The sequence below is a fragment of the Mustela nivalis genome, assembly GCF_964662115.1.
Source record: "Mustela nivalis genome assembly, chromosome: 1".
Classification (NCBI taxonomy): Eukaryota; Metazoa; Chordata; class Mammalia; order Carnivora; family Mustelidae; genus Mustela; species Mustela nivalis.
The window spans coordinates 30,590,433-30,618,070 of NC_139020.1; the positions used below are offsets into that span (position 1 = coordinate 30,590,433).

The 27,638-nt window shown below is 37.4% G+C and overlaps 1 long non-coding RNA gene across 1 annotated transcript in view; it reads right to left on the reverse strand.

The window, feature by feature from the left end:
* LOC309843784 overlaps positions 1–23,239 on the reverse strand; it is a 156,555-nt gene extending 133,316 nt beyond the window's left edge. Inside the window, exon 1 of the long non-coding RNA XR_014300338.1 lies at positions 23,158–23,239. This is a non-coding gene — a long non-coding RNA (uncharacterized lncRNA). The remainder of the gene's footprint in view (positions 1–23,157) is intronic.
* Positions 23,240–27,638: the final 4,399 nt, after the last annotated feature.

Here is a 27,638-nt window from a genome sequence, read left to right on the forward strand (position 1 = left end):
AAATGGAATATGGCAGAACTGATGCAATGTTACGTCTGTGATTAGGTTACAAAAGACGGTGGCTTCCATCTTGTTAACATTCTCTCTTGACGATGCTCTTCTTATCCTCTCACTGTTGCTATGGTTTAAGATGCTGTACGGCAAAGCCTACGTCACAGGAAATGAGGCAGGCATTTAGCCAATAGCACCTGAGAAATTGAGGCCTCAGCCCAAAAGCCATGAAAGACTGAATTCTCCAATGCCCACTGACTGACTAAGATCATTCACAGAAAAGCCTTGAGGTGACTATATCCTTCTATTTTCAGAACCAGAGGACCCAGCTAAAAAGCATGTGGATTCCTGACCCAGTAATCTGCAAAACAACTGTGAGATAATGAACATGTATATTTTAAGATGCTAAGTTTCAAGTTGCTTTTATGCAGTGACAGACAACGGATACACACTTACTTTAGCACATGGGTATATTTAGGAGAACTGACAATACTACTGTGAGCAAATATTTTTAAGTAGATTGTCTATAAATTTAGTGTCCTGGTTTTAGATTCTGTTCTTGAGAGATAATGGTCAACTGTAAAGGTTGTTACTGTGAAAATAGACTTTTGGGAATAATAAACCCAAGTATATTGAGTTGTGGTAATTGTTCAGCCTTAACAAGAACGTACTCAATAACTGAAATATCAGTCACAGTCTTCCATTTTGACTTGATACCTGTAACTATGCAGTAAGTTTGGCAAGGATGCGTTTATTGTGATTTTGTACTGTTAATATATTTCACAATCTCAAGACTCGTTAAAGTCAGAGAAGTATGTTAAACTTCCTTGAATTTGAGGGAGGGATAGAAGTCTTTCCATTTAATAATTATTTTCCATTTCCCCCTGCTTTCAACAGTCAACTGCTAAAATTTAACTGGTCATTTGCTTGAATTCTCTTGAACAGTATCATTTTAGGAGACTATAACTTTGTTTATGATAGCTGAAATATATTTTCTGTATTATATCTAAAGATAGCCAAGGGATATATCATAAGGGAAATTTAACATTGTGTATCAAGTAAACTTATTAATAATATACCCTGTAAGGACCCTGGGCCATCCTTAGTTGTACCCATGTCAGGATAATAAAGATGAATTTCTCTGAAGGATTTGCTTTCTATCCTCAGTGAAATATTCCTTCCTTATATACAATTCCCTCAAAGAGTAACATCATGTATTAGTTTAAAATAGAAGGCTATTCTCAATACAACTAGCCAGCACACATTAACAGTGGGAAATGGGATAACTAACTGGTTACTTCCCATGCTTGTTTTTCAAAGTCTTTCATAAAACATTCATTCAGTTGAACTCTAACTGTAGCTGGAAGGACATTAGCCCTTCCAGCTACAGTTCTCAAAATGTAGAAGCCTTTATGCTGCAGATCATAGATTATTTAGAAAATTGCTACAGCCACTTGTCTGCAATGTGATCATAGGGGAGTTAACTGATACTTCTGAACTTTAATTTTCTTATCTCTAAAATGGGGGTCATAAACTATAGCACATATGGTTTAATTTTTTTCATAATCATGCAAGATAAGAAAAATAAGATTTAAACTCAAATTTTAACTTAAAGGCATGAAAAGTATTGTATCGTGTGTCACACTAAAGTATAGTAGGAATGGAGACATCAATATTTTCCCTTAAACTTACACACTCTTCATTTGAAAAAAGAGATTATTATAATTAGTCTGCGTTAGAGTCAGTAGTAAAATAAAGATTATAGAATGTATCTTCACTAATATGTTATTAAAACACAACATAGAAATAAAACTAATAATATTAAGGAATGTAAGTTCATGTCCCCTACAAATGGAGAGTTAACAGTAAGTAGTCCAAATACGTTGAAGCAAAATACCATCTGTGTTCCTTATATTCACGCCTTTACATTTAATCTCAAAAGCAATCACTCGAAATAGACTTGCAGTTTTCTCATGGAGCTCACTAAACCCTTAGCCCTGAGTTAGCTCTTGCCATACACCCTACATAGAAGTTTTCTCTGCATTTTATCACCCTTTATTTGGGATAAAAAGACCAAGCAAGCAAATTCAAAACATAGTTTTTCTTGAGTGAACAAGGAAGAGAGACCTCTGAGATTCTTGTATTCTGCTTTTTAGACCATCAAGAATAGGTATACATGATTCAAGACTGAATTTGCTTAAGAATAGTTAGTAGCTAAGTAAAAATGACTTCAACATGAATAAATCAAGGGTCAGTTTCTGGCATTGTAGGTTCATTGGAAATATTAAACTCATCACTTACAGTACATAGTTTGTGTAAACCAGGTCCTTCCAGATTGCCCATTTAGTCTTCTTAATAATATTTTCTTAAAAAAAAAAAAAGTGTATTTTCTCAATAGGAAGTCCATAACAATAAAAAATTAGGGAAAAAAAGACATATCTTAGGTAAGATATTTTGCCTTCAAATATTTAGATTTTATTTTTTATATACGTATAAGAAACTTATGGTTAGAGCTGCCAGAGTCAAGGCATTTCTATCTCACTCTCTTCTCTGAAATCTATCCAAACTACAAAATGCATGAAGCTCAAATAGGAATTTTCTATCTTCAATAAAAGCGTGAAAAGCCAACTCAACTTCAAACCCTAATCTATAAATAAGCTGCCAAGAACAGTGATATTGGGATCAATTAGTGGCATGAAGCCTAGACTTGATCTCTCTGTGTCTGTGTCTACATCCATATCTGCATTTGCATCTCTATATGTTAATATACATGAAACCAGATAGTCCAGACCTAAAAAGTCTATGGCCTAACAGCTGATGATGAATTACGGATCTGAGATCATAAGCTGAAGGAGATGGATGGCTTATGGAAACCATGTGGGCCGTATTCCACACTGCAGAGTGGCAGAGAGTGAGGCCAAACGAGGAACTGACAAATATTCACAAGTACAAGTCTATAAATGGGAGGGAGTGAAGGGGACAATCTGTCACAGCAGCCAATCATGATCCACTAAAGAAACTTGTAAAAATACAAGATGATCAAAAACAAAAGTTTGTGAGAGGATGACTCCATCTGGCCTAAGTTTTCTTCCTTTTCACCCCAAATACTCAGAGCACTGAGTGGATCATGGTGTATACATGTGCTCAGCATGGATGGAGTAAGAAAAAGCTCAGAGAAATATTTCCTTCCCATGTTATTTTTCAGGAAAGAGCTGATCCTGACAGAACAGACCTCACTTAAAAAATGAATCAGAATCAGAAGAAATCTGCACCCAAAGTGGGTAAAGATACCATAATATAAAATGTACAAAGTAATACAACAAAGAAAGAGCAAACAAAAGTTGCTATTTGAATGAGTGAGAAAATTTTTTTAAAAAACCCGTGTAAACATTTTCAAAGAAACATTTTAAAACATGGCCCTAGATGAAACATCCAAAAGAAAAAAAAAATTAAAAATTAGTAAGACAGGAGTTAAAGAGTAAGCTAAGGCAAGGCAAGGAAACATAAAAAGAAAAAGAAAAAGAAAAAATAGAATAAAAAAATGGAAGTAAATATCATCTCGCTAACTGCAAGAATTATAACAGACATAACCAAAAACATAAGTTTAGAAAAAAGCATAGGAAAAAGGGTTGAGAAAGGTGAGCCAAATGAAAGTGGATTCATAGATCCAGTGGAAAGCCAGGACCTTCTACATGCCTTGGCCTTGAGGAAGACCGCTGGGACAGCACAGGTTCTGACAACGTTTCAAGCGTGGCCGAGAAGAAGATTACAAACAACATTGCAAGGTCAAAGCTCTAAGTGAAAGGCTGAAATAACGGGACTAAAGAATGCTACATCCGGGGCGCCTGGGTGGCTCAGTGGGTTGGGCCGCTGCCTTCGGCTCAGGTCATGATCTCAGGGTCCTGGGATCGAGTCCCGCGTGGGGCTCTCTGCTCAGCGGGGAGCCTGCTTCCTCCTTTCTCTCTCTCTGCCTGCCTCCCTGCCTACTTGTGATCTGTCAAAAAAAAAAAAATAAAAAAAATCTTTAAAAAAAAAAAGAATGCTACATCCAAAAACTAAGTTATATAAAGTTCTTAATTTCCTACAGAGCTGATATGATTTTCTCATGTTTCCCAAGCTGTAAGGCAAGGGAGGAACCTTCAACTTTTACCAGTTAGTCTTCTCATCATCTCTTCTGATAGATGAAGATTTTTCTTTTTTACAGTTTTGAATATTTCCTGCTCTTCCCTCCATCGTGTTCGCTCCTCTCAAGATGCTGTTTTGCTCTATGATAAAGCTTACCATATACTTTCATGAAGATCAGGAATAATTAATATGTTACTGTCATGCTGCTTCCAAAATTGGTATAGAAAATGGGAGGAGAGGGGCACCTGGGTGGCTCAGTGGGTTAAGCCGCTGCCTTCGGCTCAGGTCATGATCTCAGGGTCCTGGGATCGAGTCCCGCATCGGGCTCTCTGCTCAGCAGAGGGCCTGCTTCCTCCTCTCTCTCTGCCTGCCTCTCTGCCTACTTGTGATCTCTATCTGTCGAATAAATAAATAAAATCTTTAAAAAAAAAAAAAAAAAGAAAATGGGAGGAGAAAAGGTTTTTGCAGTATGGTCTCTTCCAAGAGCCTTCAAATTCTGCTAGGCAAAAAGTCCTCCTTTGTTTCTGGTTTTCTCATCAACCAAGCTAACCTGGTTTCTCCCTCTGATATTTTAGTTCAGAAAAGGGAGGTTAGCACATATTGACCACCCACCACCACCACCCCCAATCCCATTCCTTTTCACACATTTTCTCTGGGCAGAAGAGCTGGGCTTTCCATTATCTCTATATGGTATCACGAGTTACTCGGGCCTATAGTAAAGTAATATGCCCTTGTTTGATAGGACTGATTTTTGACTGGTATATCAGTTATGGTACTATTTTTCTTTGATGAAAAGCCACCTGTGAAACAAAATTGAAAAATGACCTCTTTTTGTAGGAGGGATTTTCCAATCTTGGGGCTATAAAACTTACAGCTAACTTTGAAGGTATAAGGCTAGAAGACCACATGAAGAAGAAAAACTGGGTTAATACCACCCAAATAAAATAATATAATCAAAATCTTTTCCTGTCACTCCAACAGAAAACTTTTTTTAATGTAAGTTTGTATGCTGAGTGTAGCATTGCTAGACACAATCATTATAACTCACAATCTTAGCTAGCATTCCACCAAAATATTATGACTTTGAAAGTGAATAGATAAAGAACTTCGGGAAATGCCATATTAAATTACCATGAAAGCAAAGACATCCTGGGGCTGTGTGCGCACCAGTAATAGTAAAACATGTCTAGCTATTGCAAAAAGGAAAAGAAAAATATGTATATCAGAGTTACACTAAGTAGTCTAAATGGCAACAAAAGAAACACCTAGCAATGCATGAGATTTAACTGAAGGTGGGAGGTGAAGTGGTGAGGAGATCCAAAACTATTCTGGATTCTTCTCTTCTTCCCCTTTTTCAAATAGTATCAGGCAAGACAATGGGAGAGGAAAAAAGAAGAGGCTGAGACATAGTTGAGTGCAAGGAGGTCATTTCTATCTGCAGCTGAGAAATTTGGTTTTGAACACAAAGTGTGTTTATTTCAAAGACCAGAGAAATTTAGACATGTCTAATGGCCTGGGTCAGTGCTTATTTGTATATAGAGCTTGTTTGTGGGAGGGTCTATATGCCAGAGAAATGGCCACAGTCCAGGAGAAGAGTGATATTCGAGAGTTGTATCTAGGAGCAACTGCGGTTCTTACCAGGAAGGTGGGGTTGGGAAGTCGAGTGACCTAATTGTGAGCAATGGAGGAAATGCCTGAATGCCTCACACAGCTTTTCTGGGAGCACGTTTAATGACTGCAGGCTTTAGGCTGACAGGGGACAGTGGTCCATTTGTTTGTGGACACAACTGAGAAACCACATATGGACCCCAAAAGATATATAGTAGAGATGGAAAGGGAACCAAAAGCACTGACAGTCAGGCTGATGCAAAACTCCACAAAATAAGGTGCACAAATCGTAATGCATCCCTATTTGTACACCAAGATTAATGTGTCCCAGGAGCATGGGCTCGAAAATCCTACGGATCTTCCATTTGTCAGAATTTTATATATAGCACAACACCATGTGCATAAAGAGATTGCATATGTATATGTTTGTCTATGCATAAAATATCTCTGGAAAAAGACACAAGTAGCTGATAACAGGGGCTGCCTCTAGGGAACTGGGAGGTGGTGTGCAAAGGGGAAGTTGACTTATTTTTAACTTTTTACATGAATATAACTTTTAACATTTTTATCATGCACATATCTCTTATTTGTAAAGCACCATCCAATCTAATTATAAACAGAACAAAACGAGTCTTAGTGTTTTTAAAACTCATTTTTTCAGCAAAGACCCAAATTATACTGCCAATAAATGAGAACAGCCAATTCCTCAATTTTTTAGTATAGGGGCCAGTATGTGGGTAAATCTATTGTTTCAGAATAGACAACAATGTGATTGTAAAGATTCCAAAAGTTTTATTGGCCAAAATCCATTTTTCCTATTAGCCTTCAGGAATAACCATTTTAAAAAATGATTTGATTTGATTATGAGATAATTTCTTAATGCCTCATTTTTCTTTCGTTCTACCCGCCAGGAAACTCATATGGACAATGCTAAATTATAGTTCCTGACAGTTATTTTCCATTTCCTTTCTACCACTTCTTATCTGTACTTATCTTCATGTTTGTACAGCTATTTTACATAGTGGTTTTTTTTTTTTTTTTAAAGATTTTATTTGTTTATTTGACAGAGAGAAATCACAAGTAGATGGAGAGGCAGGCAGAGAGAGAGAGAGGGAAGCAGGCTCCCTGCTGAGCAGAGAGCCCGATGCGGGCCTCGATCCCAGGACCCTGAGATCATGACCTGAGCCGAAGGCAGCGGCTTAACCCACTGAGCCACCCAGGCGCCCCATAGTGGTTTTTACTAACAACCCCAAATATGCTTTGACAGTAGGGACTGCTTCATATTAAATAACCAAAACCAAAAAACCAAAAAACAGAACAAAAATGGTAATAATAAAGACCAAGTAAAATAATGAGTTGAATAACCAATACCGAGACAATCTAGTCAAGAACTCTCAGGTAAAATTGTATGTATTGAACTTTCTAGAGTATAGTTGGGCAATGCATATTAATTATCTTTCTTAAAAAAAAATATATATATACACATCTAGAATCCAACTTCAGTCATTAGAGAGATCTTGCTGTGAAAGGCATTATTGATCCATCTTTCTGGGAAGGATAAATAACAGGCATATCTAGAACACATATTCGGACCCAGTTTACCTTAGAAGTTTGTTTACCTGGGAAGGTATAAATTAGCTTTTAAGAATTCTTGAGAGACATTGAACCAGACTCAATAGCCCAGCAGTGTGAGAGAATAGGAAGCTCATATTGGAGCTGTCCAGTGTCCAATCTACCTCCTCTCAGGTAATCTTATGTGGTTCTCAGATCAGGGTGCTTCTGCTCCCCCTTTTCATCCGGGGACATTTGGTTATTCTAGATACATTTTGGGTTATCACATCTGGGGAGGATGGTGACATTGACAACTGATTGGGTAGAAGTGAGGATTGCTACTAGTAAACTCATAATTCATAGGACAATTTCCCACAACAAAGGATGATCTGCTCCAAAATCCCAGTAGTACCCAGACTGAGAAATTCTTGTCTAAATATATTGCTCTCTTGGGTTTTGCTCCCTCTCATGAGGCATGGCCAGACGATTGGGCACATCTTCTCATTGCTCCACTGTATAATTAAGAAAAAGTGGTGGGTCAAGAATGGAAAGAAAAAAGACGAAGAAAAAAAAAAAAAAAGAATGGAAAGGATTCATTTACTTTCCATGCTCCTGGCCACAATGCCACTGTTATCTATACTCAGGGATATTTTCAGTCTGAGGAGATGGCACTGAAATGAGAAGAAGAAGAAAAAAAAAAGTGTTTTGATTTGCTTTGTTTTGTTTAATATTTCATCCTTCTGGATTCCTCCTCTGAGACAAGGAGTGCACAGCAAATCATTCACTTGAATAGGGGTAGAGCTGGAGCAAAATGCAGGGAGATAAACAGATGATCAATAAATATTGTTAACAAAATGTTATATTTTCCCTCCTATATATTAGAAGTGCTAAAACCATTGAGTGAGAGAAAGTATGGAGCATCTGATTTCATCTGGCATATAAAGAGGCAAAAATGTAAAAATAGAATAAATGTAGGACAAAGGTATTAGCCTGGAGGCAGGCTGAGGTGATCATGAAGTGGCTGGATAGAATTTGGAAAACCCAAAATCTGGATAATTAAACCCATCGATTTTTGTAAACCAAAGTTTTGCTTTAGGTGTTTTCTCCTTAACAATGACTATTTGTTTTTAATTAAGGAAAGGGTAGTCTTGAAAGTAATTATTTTTCTTGCTTTGTACTTGCCTAGAGATAAATATGGAAATTTGTGAGGAATAATAAAGAAGTAGATATATGGGCCTGGCCAATTCTCATATTTGTTAAAGCATTCTCTAAATAATTACACATTAGAAATATATATTATCTGCTTCCAAAGACCAGGTAAAAATAGATATGAAACAGAACATGAACAAATGTTGAAATTCTAAAATATTAGCAGTACATATTCACTAATCTTTATCTATTTCATCTTTTAAAAATTAATTTAAAATGTTAGATAAATATTTAAGAGCACTTCGACATTTGTTTTTTCATATACTATACATCTTCTCACCGGTGATGATAATCATTTAGTGCTATTTCTTAGAAAACAAAGTTTGCCAATGTAATAAATGATAGATTCTTGAAGGGCAGCAGAATATGCTATTCCAAAATATGCCTCTTTGACATAAGGACTATTTTAAGCTGATTATTTTAAGAAACAGCAGGAGCAAAAGAAGCACTGAAAACAATAAAAGTTACCCTTCTGTAAAGGAAATCTGTGTTTGTAAAATTATCTCCCTCTGTACCAGATAGAGAAGGACAACTCTAAGTCACAAGAAACTCTTAACAACAGAAAAGGTACGGACTTAAATTTGCATAAAAATCTTAGCCTTCCTACTCCTAGTAACCTCTCTTAACTGGCCTTCCCTTTCCCACCCACCCCCCAACAGAACATCTTTTTTTTCCATTTGTGTTTAACTAAAGATGGTATTTAAGCTGGTGATGTAGGCCTCCCAAAGGGTTATTCATTTCCCCATGGATATCACCCGTCTATAACAAGGTATATATATGTTAATAAATTTCTGAGGGTTTTTTTTTTTAATTAATCTTTTACAAGGAGTCTTAGCTAAAAAGTCAGAAGAGAAGGAACGTCATTTTTCTTCCCCTACACTCTAAAACACAACAAAAAGAAAACAGCACACTGCTTGATTTTAACATTTCCTCCTCCTACAGAAGACTTTTTATAGTAAGAAAATATATTCTAGATGCTGGTACAAAGAGAGATGGTCTTTAATGTAAAAAGACAAAGGAAAGAAGGGTTATGGTGTTTATAAATATCTTATTGTAACTTCCTTTATCTCAATTACACAGATACTAGGTTGGCAAAATGTGCTAATCTGTTGGTCTGGAACCACTGGCTTCCCAGAAAACCATGACTGACTACTTCAACTATGTATTCAAGTTCTTCCTCTTCTATGTCCTAATCCCTCCTCCCGCACAAAAAGGGGGTGAGGGGCTTGCTTTCTTTTAAGAGAGGACCTTCAAGGCAACTGTGTGGAGGTAAATTTCTATCCCTATGTATTTTTTTTTTTTCCTGACACCACAGAATGGGAACATAATATGGGAACATAATAAAAATATAATCTCAATTTTCATTTTCTTTGGGAGCAGTGTGTTACTCCTGCTTTTTGAAATGGATTCTTCTAAATGCCCTTTTAACCCTTTGATTACTTTCTACTACTAGTTTCTGAGAGATGCATCCTAAACTCTCATCCCTTTTTAACCACCATACTTCTTCTAGAAAAGCCTAACACTCATTAACATCCAAATGTGCACAACTTTCAAATTAGATCTCAATTTCATTAAGATGTGTATTTCTAACTACAAAGTTTCTGATACTTGTGTTTGCAATTCATTAGGTTACCTCAAGATGGTGGTGAGGCTGTTAGTTTGCATAGATTGTATGTAGAGTATATTTTTCCCTCTCCATATTGAAATGTGTCAGCAATTTTTTTAAGTTAAAAGATTTTACTTATCTACTTACTGGAGAGAGAAAGAAAGAACGGGAGCAGGGTGAGGAGCTGAGGGACTCCCCACTGATCAGGGAGCCTGATGCAGGCTTGATCTCAGGACTCGGGATCAGGACCTGAGCCGAAGGCAGACACTCAACAGTCTAAGCCACCCAGGTACCCCAAAATGTGTAAGCAATTTTAAAAGGATTCAGGAATTTTATTTTTTATAATTCTAATAGCAAAATCATATCTGGTTTCTATAAGAGGTAATAAAAGAAACACTCATAGGAAAAAGACTATAGAAATTCAACAATGTAGGAACATAAAAACGCATACTTAGAAAGAAATGTCTATTACTTACTGACTTTAAAGGTAAGTAATAGATATTTCTTTCTATGATCAGTGAACTTAGTGACTTGCAAGAAACTTTAGGTATTGACTTCAACATAAAGCTAGAAGCATAAGGTTTATCTAGCTCTTAAACTTGCAGCTTAGTCTTCCTACAGACTTACTTTCACCTTTATATTGAAAAGAAAAAAAACCACCTTTGTGTTATTTTTGCATGCCAATTCTACATACCACAGATCTAACAAAATCATGATGAATCGGTTTGCTCCATAAAGAACTCTAAGATAGGGCGCCTGGATGGCTCAGTGGGTTAAGCCACTGCCTTCGGCTCAGGTCATGATCTCGGGGTTCTGGGATGGAACCCCACATCAGGTTCTCTGCTCAGAGGGGAGCCTGTTTCCCTTTCTTTCTCTCTGCCTGTCTCTCTGCTTACTTGTGATTTCTCTTTCTCTGTCAAATAAATAAATAAATAAAAATTTGGGGGAAAAAGAAAAAAAAAGAACTCTAAGATATTGTTACTAAGGAGAATCCAACAGACCAAGATGGAACTGATTCTGATCCCCATGCTCTTGTCTATGACTTTCCTCCTACTAGCAGAATTTAGGTTTGTAGTACTGAGACACATGACATAATGATAAAACTAAAAAACTAAAAAAACTAAAAATCTGACATCAGAAATCCTAGGTTATCTCAAGAGCCAGAGAAACATTGTCCCAAGTCTGCCACATGCACCGTGAGATCTGATACTAGGCCTGCCTCATTTACTAGTGACTTTTCACAACACTATGACCTGATCCCTAGCACCTAGTACAGTAAATAATAGTGAGTCTGTGCTGACAAATACCACTGACTAAATGATTAAACTTCACAAAATTTACTTGTCATCCCTATGCCACAGTTTCTTCATCTGTATAAAGGGGAAAAACGTCATTGGACTCAAGAAACTTCATATGAGGATCAGAGGAGATAATGCATGTTTTTATGGCTTGTGTTTTTGTTTGTTTGTTTGTTTGTTTGTTTTTCAGAGAGAGAGAGCATGCATATGAGCCAGTGGTGGGGGGTTGGGGGGGCAGGCAGAGCAGAGGGAGAGAGGGATTCTTTAAGCAGGCTCCATGCCCAGTGCAGAGCCTGACGTGGGGCTCGATCTCATGATGACACTGAGATCACAACCTAAGCTGAAATCAAGAGTCAGATGCTTAACCAACTGAGCCACCGAGGCGCCCCATGTTTTCATGGTTTTTAAACTCTTGAGTGTTATGCCAAATTAGTTAAAATTATTCTTATTGCTAATTAAAGCAGCTAGATTCAACAACATCATTATGCTAGAACTAAAAGCTTTGCAACTATTTACACTTTTTCTGTCCTCCATCCTCCCCTGGCATATACCCAGCCTGAATAAATTCAGCCACCAGGGGCTATGTCTGCATCTGCAAACAAAGAAAATCAAACAAGTCAGCTGATGAGTGTCCTGGTTTCTAACCATATCTAGTATATCACACAAGATAGGCTAGGTCAGATTTCAATAAGAAACAGCCACAATAGTTTATATAGCTTAAAGCAAAGGCATACTACTTCTTCACACTATAGTTCATGATGCAAGTTTGGGGGTTCTCCTAAATGACAAACTTGTGACCCAGCATGACAATGTAGCCACTGTTTGGATTATTTGTTAATTGTTGTGACAGAGGAAAAGAGTTCTGGAAGATTTTCCACTGGCAATTAAATCTTCCTTCGAGCAATAAAACTTGGCTTTTCTGTTAATCAGTTCATTGGCTGGAAATAATTCCATGGGGGATAGAAGATGAAAGTTGGCCATGAACTCAGAGGCTGAAGAGCTGGAAATACAAGATGAATGTTAATGGCTGCAACACTTGGACACTCAAAGAGTCCCCCAAATCCTACCTGTCTCAATCTTTTCCCTTTTACTTTTTTGCAACAACCATTTACAACCTTCTTCTTTCTTCAAATTTCCTATTAATCACCTTCTTGGGGTACTAAGTTCTGTGAGGACAGGGATACATAATGATCTTCCTTGCAGTTGTATCCTTTCTACTTAACATAGTGACAGCATAAAAGTTGTCAAGTAACTATTACACAAATCTTTACTTCAAATATCAGGTCTTTCCTACTGATATCTGTAGTAAGCTAAAAAGTAGCCCTGATATGGCATCTGGAATTTGTGTTACTACATACGAGGGCAAAAGAGAATGTTTGCAGATGTGACTCAATTAAAGATCTTGAGTTGGGAAGGTTTATTCTGGGTTATCTGACTGGGCACTAAATGCAATATATGCATCTTTACAATGAGAAGAGAAAGCAAGTTTTGACACAAAAAAGATTATGTGAAAATGGAGTGGAGACAGATCTGAAAAGCCTGGTCTTGAATATTGGAGCATGGTAGCCAGGAACCAAGGACTGGCAACAGCCACCAGAAGCAAAAAGACAAGGGATGGATTGTTCCCTAGGGCCTCTGGAATCATTATGTCCATTTCAACACCTTGATGTTTTGGCTTCTAGAAATGAGAAGAAATGTCACTGGGTTTCTGCTCATTTGTCATGAGAGCCTAATACATATTAGATTTATGTAGGATGTATATTTTCTAGAATGTGTGCATTGGGAAAAACATATTCCTATATTTGAAAGGGCTTAATATTAACATAGAAACTAAAAAACTAGTTGTGATTTTTATTGACATGCGTTTGCTACATTTCATGAAGTTGTAGTACTTGCAGTACAGTTTTACTGCCTTGAAATGAGTGGCTTTAGGGTGGGGTTTTCAAAATATCGAAATTATACTCAGCACATACTTGACCATCTCCCAGATTTGGAGAGTTTAAAATATATTCATTACAATTGCTATAGTTTGTGGAGGTAAAATTGCATGTGGTTCAATTTTAGTAGTCATGGTAGCAATGAGGCTTACCGAAATTACTTGTTTATTGGGTTTGCTGCCATCTCTTCATTCTTCTCTTCTCTTTTTACACATTAATACTGTGCTATATTTATTTTACTTCTCCGGCGGTTCCTAATTCACTTTTCTTCAAAATATCCAAAATCTAATAGCCCTTACTTATATATATTGGCATTGCTACAACAGAAATCCAATCCCTTGAAAATATAAGGAATGATTATAAGTCTACAGAAATCTTTGAGTGGTTCTTTAGAACTCAGGCTACAAGTATAGAACATAGCTATTCCAGATATGAAAGCAAATGAGGCTTTCACATGACAATGACAAACTATAATCTTTTTTTTAAGATTTTATTTATTTGAGGAGAGAGAGGCAAGATGGTGGAGAAGGAGCAGACTGGAAATGACATCAGGTCACAAGAGTTCAGCTAGATAGTAATCAAACCATTCTGAACACCTACAAACTCAACAGCAGATCAAAGAGAAGAAGAGCAGCAATTCTAGGAACAGAAAATCGACCACTTTCTGAAAGGTAGGATGTGCAGAGAAGTGAATCCAAAGAGATGGGAAGATAGACTGTGGGGGGGAGGAGCCAGCTCCTGACAAGCAGCAGAGCAGTGGAGCATGAAATATGAACTTTTAGAAGTCTGCTCCACTGAGGAACATCGCTCCAGAGGCTAAGCAAGGGTAAAGCCCTCACAGATACAGTGTAGTCTCAGGACCCGTGGGGTCACTGAAAGATCAGGGGTGTCTGAGTGTGGCAGAGCTCCCAGGTATCAGAGCAGGGAAGCCAAGTACAGAGATGGAGCTGAGGAGTGAGCTCTCAGTTTGGGATTACCTTAAACTGTGATCCATGGTACAGTTGGGCAATTGCTCTTTGAGCACAGACCCCACAAGTGGCAGATCCAGGGAGACTCGCCTTCCTTCTCTGGAGGCAGGAATTTGCTGGTTTGGAGACTCCAAATGGGGCTGTGCATCAGAGTCAGAGACAGAAACACTCAGTCACAGGCCGGGTGAGCACAGAGTGCAGCCAGAGACCAGGGAGACGGGAGTGATTGGCCCCTTATCTCTGAGGGCACAGTGAGGAGTAGGGTCTTGAGCTCTCGGCTCCTCTGTGCTAGAGATTGGGAGGCCACCATTTTCATTCCCCTCCTCCAGAGCTCTACGGAAAGCATTCAGGGAACAAAAACTCCTGAGAGTGAACTCAAACTCAAGCAGATTTCTTAGCCAGGCCCCTGGCAAGGACAGTGAATTCCACCTTGGAAAGACATTTGAGAATCACTGCAATAGGCCCCTCCCCCAGGAGATCAGCAAGAACATCCAGCCAAGACCAAGATCACAGATCAAGGAGAACAGCAGGACTCCAGAGATAGGGGAAAGCAATTCATGGAATTCATGGCTTTCTCCCCATGATCCTTTAGTCTTGCAAAGTTAAATTAAATTTTTTAATTTCATTGTTTTCTTATTCTAATTTTTAACTTTTCATCTCTCCTCTTTTAACGTTTTTTTAACTAGTTTATCTTAACAACTTTTCTTTAAAAAAAAAAACTTTAAACCTTCATTATTATAATCACATTTTATCCTTCATTGTATTTAACCTTATTTTGTATATTCATATAGTGGTTGTTGTTGTTGTTTTTTTTTTTTTCTAAAAATTTTGGGATACAATTTCTTCCAATAGATCAAAATATACCCTAAATCTAGCACAGGGCTTTGTTCTAGTCTCCAGCCTGAGCACATTTTCTCCCCCGGTTTTTTTCTTCCTTTTTCTAACCAACTTATCCTATCAATTTCTCTTTTAGATTTTTTTCTTCATCTTTACACTCATATTCCATCCCTTTATTGTATTTAACCTTGTTTTTGTGTATATATAAGTTTTTCTTTAAAATTTTGAGAGGAAGTTTCTTCTAAGAGACCAAAACACCCAAAATCAAGTGGGTGGCTCTGTTCTATTCATCAGTCTAATGTAAATATATATATAGATATATATATATATCTATATATATATATATCTTTACACTCCTTTTCTTCTCCCCCCAGTTTGGGGTCTCTTCTGACTTGGATGGCATATATTTTTCTGGGGTTTCTGCCACCCTTTTAGTATTTTATTCTCTTATTCATATATCCTTACCTGGATAAAATGACAAGGCAGAAAAACTCACCACAAAAAAAATAAATAAATAAAAAAGAACAAGATGCAGTACCAATGTCTAGGGACCTAATAAATAAAGATATTGGTAATATGTCATATCTAGAGTTCAGAATGACGATTCTCAAGGTGCTAGCTGGGCTCAAAAAAGGCATGGAGGATATTAGAGAAACCCTGTCTGGAGAAATATAATCCCTTTTTGGAGAAATAAAAGAACTAAAATCTAACCAAGCTGAAATCGAAAAAAGAATTAATGAGGTGCAATCAAGAATGGAGGCTCTTACTGCTAGGATAAAGAGGCAGAAGAGAGAATTAGTGATATAGAAGACCAAATTATGGGGAATAAAGAAGCTAAGCAAAAGAGAGACAAACAACTGCTGGACCAGAGGGGAGAATTTGAGAGATAAGTGATACCATAATATGAAATAATATTGGAATTATTGTGATTCTAGAAGAAGAAGAAAGAAAGAGGGGGGGCAGAAGGCATATTGGATCAAATTATAATAGAGAATTTCCCTAATATGGCAAAGGGAACAAACATCAAAATCCAGGAGGCACAGAAAACACCGCTCAAAATCAATAAAAATAGGTCCACCCCCATCAACTAATAGTAAAACTTACTAGTCTAAGTGACAAAGAGAAAATCCTGAAAGCAGATAGGGACAAGAAGTCTGTAACATATAATGATAAAAATATTAGATTGGCAGCAGACTTATTCACAGAGACCTGGCAGGCCAGAAAGAACTGGCATGATATATTCAGAGCACTAAATGAGAAAAATATGCAGTCAAGAATACTATATCTCTAGAAATGGAAGGAAAATGGCCAAACTCAGTGGGTTAAAGCCTCTGCCTTTGGCTCAGGTCATGATCCCAGAGTCCTGGGATCAAGCGCCGCGTGGGTTCTCTGCTCAGCAGGGAGCCTGTTTCCTCCCCTCTCTCTCTGCCTGCCTCTCTGCCTACTTGTGATCTCTGTCTGTCAAATAAATAAATAAATAAAATCTTTAAAAAAAGAATACTATATCCAGCTAGGCTATCATTGAAAATAGATGGAGAGATAAAAAGAGATAAAAAGCTCCCAGGACAAACAAAAACTGAAAGAATTTTCAAACACCAAACCAGCCCTACAGAAAATATTGAAAGAGGTCCTCTAAGCAAAGAGAGAGCCTAAACAGTAGACCAGAAAGGAACAGAGACAATACACAGTAATAGTCACCTTACAGGCAATACAATGGCACTAAATTCATATTTTTTCAGTAGTTACCCTGAATGTAAATGGGCTAAATGCCCCAATCAAAAGACACAGGGTATCAGAATGGATAAAAAAAAATACCCATCAATATGCAGATATGCAAAAAACTCATTTTAGACCTGAAGACACCACCAGATTTAAAGTGAGGGGGTGGTAAACTATTTACCATGCTAACGGACATCAAAAGAAAGCTGGGGTGGAAATCCTTATATCAGATAAATTAGATTTTAAGCCAAAGACTATAATAAGAGATGAAAAAGGACACTATATCATATTGAAAGGGTCTGTCCAACATAGATTTTAAATATCTATGCCCCTAACATGGGAGCAGCCAGCTATATAAACCAATTAGTAACAAAATCAAAGAAACACATTGACAATAATACAATAATAATAGGGGACTTTAACACCCCCCTCACTGAAATGGACAGATCATCCAAGCAAAAAATCAACAAGGAAATAAAAACCTTAAATGACACACTGGACCAGATGGACATCACAGATATATTCAGAACATTCTACCACAAAGCAACAGAACACACATTCTTCTCTAGTGCACATGGAACATTCTCCAGAATAGATCACTTCCTGAATCACAAATCAGGTCTCAACTGGTACCAAATATTGGGATCATTCCCTGCATATTTTCAGACCACCTTGCTCTGAAGCTAGAACTCAATCACAAGAGGAAAGTTGGAAAGAACTGAAATACATGGAGGCTAAAGAACATCCTACTAAAGAATGAATAGGTCAACCAAGAAATTAAAGAAGAATTGAAAAAAATATCATGGAAACAAATGATAATGAAAGCATAACTGTTCACAATCTGTGGTACATAGCAAAGGCGGTCCTGAGAGGAAAGTATATAGCGATACAAGCCTTTCTCAAGAAACAAGAAAAGTCCCGAGTACACAACCTAACCCTACACCTAAAGGAGCCCGAGAAAGAACAGCAAAGAAAATCTAAACCCAGCAGGAGAAGAGAAATCATAAAGATCGGAGCAGAAATCAATGAAATAGAAACCAAAAGAACAGTAGAACAAATCAATGAAAGTAGGAGCTCTTTCTTTGAAAGAATTAATAAGATTGATAAACCCCTGGTCAGACTTATCAAAAAGAAAAGAGAAAGGACCTAAATAAATAAAATCATGAATGATAGAGGAGAGATCACAACCAACACCAAAGAAATACAAACAATTACAAGAATATATTATGAGCAATGATGCGCCAGCAAATTTGACAATCTGCAAGAAATGGATGCATTACTAGAGACATATAAACAACCACAACTGAACCAGGATGAAATAGAAAACCTGAGCAGACCTGACCCATAAGGAGATTGAAGCAGTCATCAAAAATCTCCCAAAAACAAGAGGCCAGGGCCAGACAGCTTCCCAGGGGAATTATATCAAACATTTAAAGAATTAATACCTGATACTGAATGAATGAATACCCTGAAACTGTTCCAAAAAATAGAAATGGAAGGAAAATGGCCAAACTCATTTTATGAGGCCAGCATTACCTTGATCCCCAAACCAAAGACCCCATCAAAAAAAGAAAATTATAGACCAATATCCTTGATGAACACAGATGTGAAAATTCTCACCAAAATACTAGTCAATAGGATTCAACAATGCATTAAAAGGATTATTCACCATGACCAAGTGGGATTTATTCCTGGGCTGCAAGTTTGGTTCAACATCCGCAAATCAATCAATGTGATACAATACATTAATAAAAGAAAGAACAAGAACCATATGATACTCTCAATAGATGCTGAAAAAGCATTTGACAAAGTCCAGCATCCTTTCTTGATCAAAACTGATCTTCAAAGTGTAGGGATAGAGGGTACATTCCTCAATACCATCAAAGCCACCTATGAAAAACCCACAGCGAGTATCATTCTCAATGGGGAAAAACTGAGAGCTTTTCCCCTAAGGTCAGGAACATAGCAGGGATGTCCATATCACCACTGTTATTTGACATAGTACTAGAAGTCCTAGACTCAGCAATCAGACAACAACAACAAAAAAGGCATATGAATCAGCAAAGAAGAAGTCAAACTCTCACTCTTTGCACATGATATGATACTTTATGTGGAAAACCCAAAAGATTCCACTCCAAAACTGCTAGAACTTATACAGGAATTCAGTAAAGTGTCAGGATATAACATCAATGCACAGAAATCAGTTGCATTTCTATAGACCAACAATAAGACAGAAGAAAAGAGAAATTAAGGAGTTGATCCCATTTACAATTTCACCCAAACTATAAGATACCTAAAAATAAACCTAACCAAAGAGGCAAAGAATCTGTACTCAGAAAACTATATAGCACTCATGAAATGAATTGAGGAAGACACAAAGAAATGGAAAAATGTTCCATGCTCATGGATTGGAAGAACAAATCTTGTGAAAATATCTATGCTACCTAAAGCAATCTATACATTTAATGCAATCCCTATAAAAATCCCATGCATTTTTTTCAAAGAAATGGAACAAATAATCCTAAAATTTGTATGGAAACAGAAAAGACCCCGAATAGCCAGAGGAATGTTGAAGAAGAAAAGCTGAAGTTGGTGGCATCCCAATTCCAGACTTCAAACTCTATTACAAAGCTGTCATCATCAAGACAGTATGGTACTGATACGAAAAAAGACAGATAGATCAATGGAACAGAATAGAGAGCCCAAAAATACACCCTCAACTCTATGCTCAACTAATCTTTGACAAAGCAGGAAAGAATGTCCAAAGAAAAAAGACAGTCTCTTCAACAAATGGTGTTGGGAAAATCGGAGAGCCACATGCAGAAAAATGAAAGTGGGCCATTTCCTTACACCACACACAAAAATAGATTCAAAATGGATGGACGACCTCAACATGAGACAGGAATCCATCAAAATCTTTGAGAACACAAGCAGCAACCTCTTCGACCTCAGCCACAGCAACTTCTTCCTAGAAACATCGCGAAAGGCAAGGGAAGCAAGGTCAAAAATGAACTATTGGAACTTCGTCAAGATCAAAAGCTTTTGTACAGCAAAGGAAACAGTAAACAAACCCAAAGACAACTGACAGAATGGGAGAAGATGACATATCAGATAAAGGACTAGTATCCAAAGTATATTTTATTTTATATTTTTAATTTTTTTAATTTTTTTTGATAATTTATTTATTTCACAGACAGAGATCACAAGTAGGCAGAGAGGCAGGCAGAGAGAAGGGGAAGCAGGCTCCCTGCTGAGCAGAGAGCCTGATGTGGGGCTCTATCCCAGGACCCTGGGATCATGACCTGAGCCAAAGGCAGAGGCTTTAACCCACTGAGCCACCCAGGCGCCCCCAAAGTATATTTTAGATAGAGAGAGAACTTATCAAACTCAACACCCAAAGAAGAAATAATCCAATCAAGAAATGGGCAGTGGACATGAACAGACATTTCTGCAAAGAAGACATCCAGACAGCCAACAGACACATGAAAAAATGCTCCACATCACTCAGCATCAGGGAAATACAAATCAAAACCACAATGAGATACCACATCACACCAGTCAGAATGGCTAAAATTAACAAGTCAGGAAATAACAGATGTCGAAGAGGATGTGGAGAAAGGGGAACCCTCCTACACTGTTGGTGGGAATGCAAGCTGGTGCAGCCACTCTGGAAAAGTTGAAAATAGAGCTACCCTATGACGCAGCAATAGTACCACTGGGTATTTACCCTAAAGATACAAATGTAGTGAACTGAAGGGGCATGTGCACCCGAATGTTTATAGCAGCAATGCCCAGAATAGCCAAACTATGGAAAGAACCTAGATGTCTATCAACAGATGAATGGATTAAGAAGACGTGGTCTACACACGCGTGCGCACGTGCATACACACACACACACACACACACACACACTGGAATACTATGCATCCATCAAAAGAAATGAAATCTTGCCATTTACAATGATGTGGATAGAACTATAGGGTACTATGCTGAGTGAAATAAGTCAATCAGAGAAAGACAATTCTCATATGATCTCCCTAATATGAGGAATTTGAGAGGAAGAGTGTGGGATTTGGGGGGTAGGAGAAGAATAAATGAAACAAGACGGGATCTAGAGGGAGACAAACCATAAGAGACACTTAATCTCACAAAACAAACTGAGGGTTGCTGGGGGGAATATGGAGAGGTATGGAGAGGGTGGTGGGGTTATGGAAATTAGGGAGGGTATGTGCTATGGTTAGTGCTGTGAAGTGTGTAAACCTGGCGATTCACAGACCTGTACCCCTGGGGCAAATAATACATTATACATTAATAAAAATAATCAATTTTTAAAAAATATTTTATTTATATGAGAGAGAGAGACAGCCCAAACATTAGTGGGGGGGGGCAGGGGGAGAGGGTAAAGCAGGTTCCCCACCAAGCAGGGAGCCCAACATAGGTCTCCATTCCAGGACCCTGAGATCATGACCCAAGCCCAAGGCAGACACTTTAACCTTTAATCACCTGAGACACCCAGGTGCCCCAAATGACAAAGTCTTCATGAAAGCTGAAATACCTAAGTACAATTTAGAGAACTATTGGAATGGGCTCTGTGAGGGAATTAAAACTCTTTCTTATATAGCTGCATAGTTGCTCAGTTATCTAAGCAGGGATTTTAAACTCTCAAGGCATACATATCTATGATTTTCCACTAGCATATAGTAATATTTACCTCTTATGCAAATTACTTAATGTATAATTCTAATGTACATCCATTTATGTTTTATTTCATTATGTTTGATTTTTCAAAAATAAACCCTACCACGATAGATTTCTGGAAAAAAATTTAACCAGTGCAATGCCTCTTTGTAATAACTGGATGCAATTATAAGATACTTCATAAAGTACTAAAAAATAATTCACTCTGTGGTATTTTGTTGGTCTACAAGAGTTATATTGCTGTTTCTGAAGTGGTTTTGCTTACACTCTAAGGGTCTTCAATACAATGGGAGTTTATAGCTCACTCTCCTCTTTCTGGTTGTTCCCATACCAGCAGCACAAAGATAATGCTTTTGTTTCTATTTAGATTGTAAATCCCTTGTGCATTCCAAATATTAATCAGTGTTTATTTCACTTCTGGATCCTCCCTTTTCTTCCCCATCCTGCCCTCTATAGTTTTCACTGGCTACATAATGAGACACAGCTGATGCTGTTTATTCCTGTTGGGGTATTTTTAACATCAGACTTTTTCTCTGTACATCCAGCTTCGTTTGAATCTAAGCCCTGTTTCTCTTTGACTTGCCCCTCAGGAAGTCTCATCTATGCACAAAACGGCCTTTGAAGTGAAAGGGAGCTTCCCTCTTCAATGGTCTCCCTTATCCAGGATGCCAGGAAAGAATAGGTTCCTCCCAAACAACTGAATGTAGGGGTTGTGTCTTCTGTGTTTGACAGGATCCCCATGTCTCCACTTCTTCCAGAATGTAAAGTGGTGCCAGCCGGCTCCACCACCCACATGGGTGTTTCTTAAATGTTAAGTGAATGGATGAATGAAACCTAATGTGAGACTATGAGAAAAGAAAAGAAAAAAACCCACAAAACTAAAAGTTAATTCACATTTTCCAGCTGTATCAAAAGCAGTCTGTCTCTGATAATATATGGAGGCATTTAGCAAAAAGAAGTAATTGCAGATGGAACCAGTAAGTGATCCCAGAAGAGCAACAGACTTCAAACAAAAGGGATCCATTGCATTCTTATTGTGTCTATATTTCCCAAGAGAGCAAGACCCTTGCTTTATTTGGAAACTAGAATTTTTAATGTGCTATATAAGTCAGCAAAAATTTGTATCACAGAAAAGCTATAGTGAACCAGGAAAAATAAAAGGTGAGAGTGGGTGGGCGGTAAAACAAAATGATGAGGGACTATTTAGCTCAAATTTGTAACAACTTAGGGTTTTTTCATCCCACGTTTTTATTATCCTAGCATTACAATACTTTTTAAATGTTTATGAAATACTATGTTTTTTATGAAGAAAGTATTAAGGACTTTAGACATCATCTTAAAAAGTATCGATAAAATGACAGGCTTAAAATACAAGATGGCATGGAAATGAAGAAAGAAACAAAGAAATAGTATATTTGAATATATCACTTGAGGAATGGAGGCTTTTTGCTCCAAACTGGAAAAACTGAAAGGAAAAACAGAACCTCATTTATAACATTCACCTGTACCTTTCAGTGCCTACATGGCAAAACCAGAATAATGGAGACAACCAAAATACTGGCTATTGTCACAAAGCACATCATCAGCAAATCAAAATGCTCAACTTTTACCATGATAACATTGATGTAAATGTAAGAAGATACTTCCCCAAACCACAGCAAATCTATGAGGAAAGCAGGGGGACAAAATCTAGAAGTGGTGATGGTTCTCATGCGGAATGTACACAAAAAGCATTCAGATTTTAGAATCCTCCTCTCCTACCCATCTTTGTCACAGTAACTAACTGATGTTTTCATGAGAACTTTAGAGGCAAAAGGGCAGCTTGCCCTAACAGTTCGTGTTAGAAAATGTCAGATGCTTCTTTCCCAAGGTGAATAGCGTGATAGCGTGATGGATGCCTTAACAGAAGAGAACAGTAAATCATGCCAACTCTGCCCTGTCTATCTGTACTCTTCACTTCTCAGAGTGTCCAAGGCCTGACTGAAAGAAGTAGTGAGTCACTTCCATGCCCCAACAGTTGGACAGGGAGACAAAACACCCATATTGTTAAAAAAAAGTAAGCCTCGAATCTTCTTGATTATTACAAAGCTGCTTCCTATTTCCAGATGGGAATCTCATTCAACTGGATTCATGTGGTCCTCTTGGGTGCATTCTAATTTCTGCGACTCTACCATGTATATATGTCTTCCTATGTCTTTCCCAGTGATGATCTCCAACTTTCAGGAGTAATCCTTACTTACTGCCATTTCTCAAGGAGCTCCCAGTGCTCGCTTCGGCAGCACATATACTCAAGGAGCTCCCAAATCTGGCATCCCTTTGAGAGCGCTTCTGTCCCATTATAGCCATTATGAACCAGACTGTAAAGTCATTTTTTGGTCACCTTGAATATCTTACCCATCCTCTAAGGTCTAGTTCAACCAAAACTTCCTGCAGAGACCTATCCATATCTTTCACCTGCCACTGCCACCTCCACCACTGAGCTACCCAAGACTTGGCAACTTTTCCTTGTCCCCATTTATGGCATCTATAACTTTTCACGTAGACCAGAGATATGCACGTAAGAATTCTTCTCCCCACCAAACCATAGGCTTCTTAAAAGAGTATCAATAAGTAATTCACTTTCATATGAAATTTATCAATAAATGAATAAATGAATGGAGAAATACTTATTCTTTTCACTGTATGTGCAGAGACGTGGTACCCATGCACAGTACTCAATTCTAGGTCCATTCAAGATACAACTGTCCTCAGCTTGGCCTAGTCACTTCAGTAGTTAACAAATGTTTCATTAGTGGAAGATCTGATTCCCTTTACATGAAAATACCTAAATTTTTGCATGGCCTACAAAAGCGTCCAGTTTCGGCTGAAGATTTACTTTCTCTCCCTTTGCATCTTTTGACTTTTCCCCTTTATTGTCTGACTTCTATATCCACTGCCTTTTTTTTTCCTTAATCCCCCTAAACACCAAAGAGCTCTTGAAAAATGCTATTCTTCCTTCCTGAAAAATAATACCCACTTTGAGTTCCTGTTTTTCATCTGTTTTACTCTTATCATCCTTCAGAGATCAACTATCACCACCTCAGGAAAGGCTTCCATGACCCTTTGATCTCAGTTCCTCCTTAAAAACACACAAAATTGTGTTCCATTCCTTCAGAGTACTTTTTATACTAATGACATATTACATAGAGTCAACATTATGATTATTTGCTGAATATCTGATATCTATACCATAAGCTCCCAGATGAGAAGGCCCAATTCTGGCTTTGCCTACCCGTTCTATCTTTAGCATCTTGCAGAAACCTAGTAGAAAATGACATCCAATAAATGTTTGTTGGGGAAAAAAAAAATGGATGCATGTATACTTTGTATCATAAATGTTGACTGTATCTCTAGGGTGAAACATTTCTGTATCATGGTTTCTGCCTCTTCAGACTTGTCTAGGTTTGAATTCATGTTCTTCTATTAACTTGGAAAATCAATTACTCTGACTCTCAATTGGCTCAAGTAAAAAAATGAGAATGATAATGTCATTTGATGTATATACAGAGGTGTCTAATATTTATTGAGAATAGAGGATGTTTAATAAAAGCCAATTCCCTTTTCCTTTCCTCAGCGAATTCTGAGCTTAGTGACGATAGCTTATTTGACTCCATGTAATCAATTACCAGGATTGAAAAGGAAGATCTATAAGTACATAGATGCCACAGTCAAAACACCATGTGTGTATTTGCTTTCATTCATTCAACAGAGAAGTAACAGTGGGAGTTAGACCATGTAGAGCTTTGTAAATAATGAAAACAAATTTTGATCTTATTCTGAGCACAATGGGAAGATATTAAAGATCTTTCATAAGAGATGCAAGGAAGCTTTCTACTACCAGACTTAGTTCTAGAACATGGGAAAGGCAATGAGATATGCACAAGCTTTGGGGCAATTACACTTCTCAGGACAGAAACAGAAAATCTAGAATGTGTTACTTAGTTCAACCACTGTTAGATTAAATCTTTCACAGAAAATAGGACAATTTAGCTTTAAAGATACCATTTGCAAAAATTTCCTTTAGGTTCCCCAAATAGCTGGGGCAAGGCTAGGTCATTGGTATTAACAATTAAACGTTTCCAATTTCCAGGTTACCAGAGGAAAAGCATACACATTTATTTAATAAAAGTTTTCTGGTACACAGGAGGTTTCATAAGGAAATAAAGACCCGAAAAAACAGTTAGACCTATGTACTTTTATGCTGGGTTTGATGAAAAGTGCATAGTCGGTGGAGAAATATGATAGGTTAAGAAGTATAAGGTGATTTTAATATACTAAGGGGAACTTAGCAAGCCCTGTTGGGATTCTTCTTAGCATCGTTTTGTCTTCAGAAGTAAGACTATACCTTTCCTCTGGGCACAGGGATGGCATTTTTCACATGAAGCTTTTAATGGCCTATTTGAGGGACGAAGAATGAGGAGGGGAGAAGGTCAGAGTGACCATCTGCTTCTGCCATTTTCTCAGATTTGTTTAGCTTAAATAGTCAATATAAAAAAAAAAAGTACCATATTTTTGGATTAGCATGTCCTAAATCCCATCAATACTAGTTGTTGAAACTAAAAATGAGCAAGGTATGTATCTATTATATACTCTTTAACCATCTCTGTAGTCAATTGAATGACCCCTCTCTCTGCAAAGTCTAACTTATTTCCCTAGGCTCATGTTTGAATAACATTAATTTCCATAAACCCTCAAACTGCTAGTTCATATTCAAACACTTTTCCCATTGAAATAAAATTAAGGTTAATTAATTTGTAAGGGAAGATTAAAGGTATTAAATATGTAAAGTAGAGCTAAGTGCCAAACAAGGCACAAGATAATGATTGCCTACAAGTATTGGAAGGTGTAAACATCAAAAAGACTAAAAAGCATTTAACATAGAACAAGACTTTGGTAAAATTCAGAAACTAGCATAATATTTACAGGATCTGGACTAGGAAGAAGATTTCATGCAGCAGAACTACTTTTGGAAATCAAACTGTAAATCTTTCTTCCCTAGTTAAGAAGGGACACAAAAATGCTTTTTGCCTGAGAAAAACAAGATCAATATTTGCCTGAGAAAAACAAGATCATAATCCCTTATGATTAGGGATTCTCCTCACTACTGTTGTTCTCAATGACTTATGAATCCTCTTAATAACCTTTGAGGTAGAAGATCACATCAAATAAAACAGCCCTGCGCTCTGTACTTGTCCCACCGGTAATGCACTTGGATACCAATTTTTCACCATGAACAGGGGAAACAACCTAACCACACCAAAAATGTTTGGCCCTCTCCCAACACCATATTGTTATTAAAATTAGTCAGGAATGGGCCTTGGGATGTTACCATGTCTAGATACCTAATGTACAAAAGAGCAATTCCATTTCTTATGACTACACAATGTAAAAATACTTACTGATCTCAGGACAGTTGCATTTTATTTATACCAAAATCCCTTCTCATAACAAATGAGTGATAAAATTTAAATTTAAAACAAAATCAGTTTTTTCTATAATGTTTATAGAATAGTGCATCTTACCAATCATCTTATAGACTACATGTACATGAGGTTATTCCCACATATAATACTGATCAAAAATCTGAAAGGATTACATCAAATACAAAAGCTTCCGCACAACAGAGGAAATCATCCACAAAATAAAAAGGCAACCTATAAGATGGGAGAAAATATTCGCAAATCATATATCTGATAAGGGGTTAAAAACCAAAGTATTAAGAACTCATACAATTCAATAGCAAAAACAAAACAAAATCAGATTAAGAAATGGGTGGAGGGTCTGCATAGACATTTTTCTAAAAATGACATACATGGGTCAACAGGTACAGAAAAAGGTGTTCAACATCACTAACCAGGAAAATGCAAGTCAAAACAACAATGAGACACCACCCCATGCCTGTTATAAGGACCATAATCAAAAAGATAAGAAATGGCAAGTGTTGGCAAGATTGTGGAGAAAAGAGATCCCTTGTGCACTACTGGTGGGAATGTAAATTGGTGCAGCTATCATGGAAAGCAATATGAATGTCCCTTAAAAATAGAACTGTCAT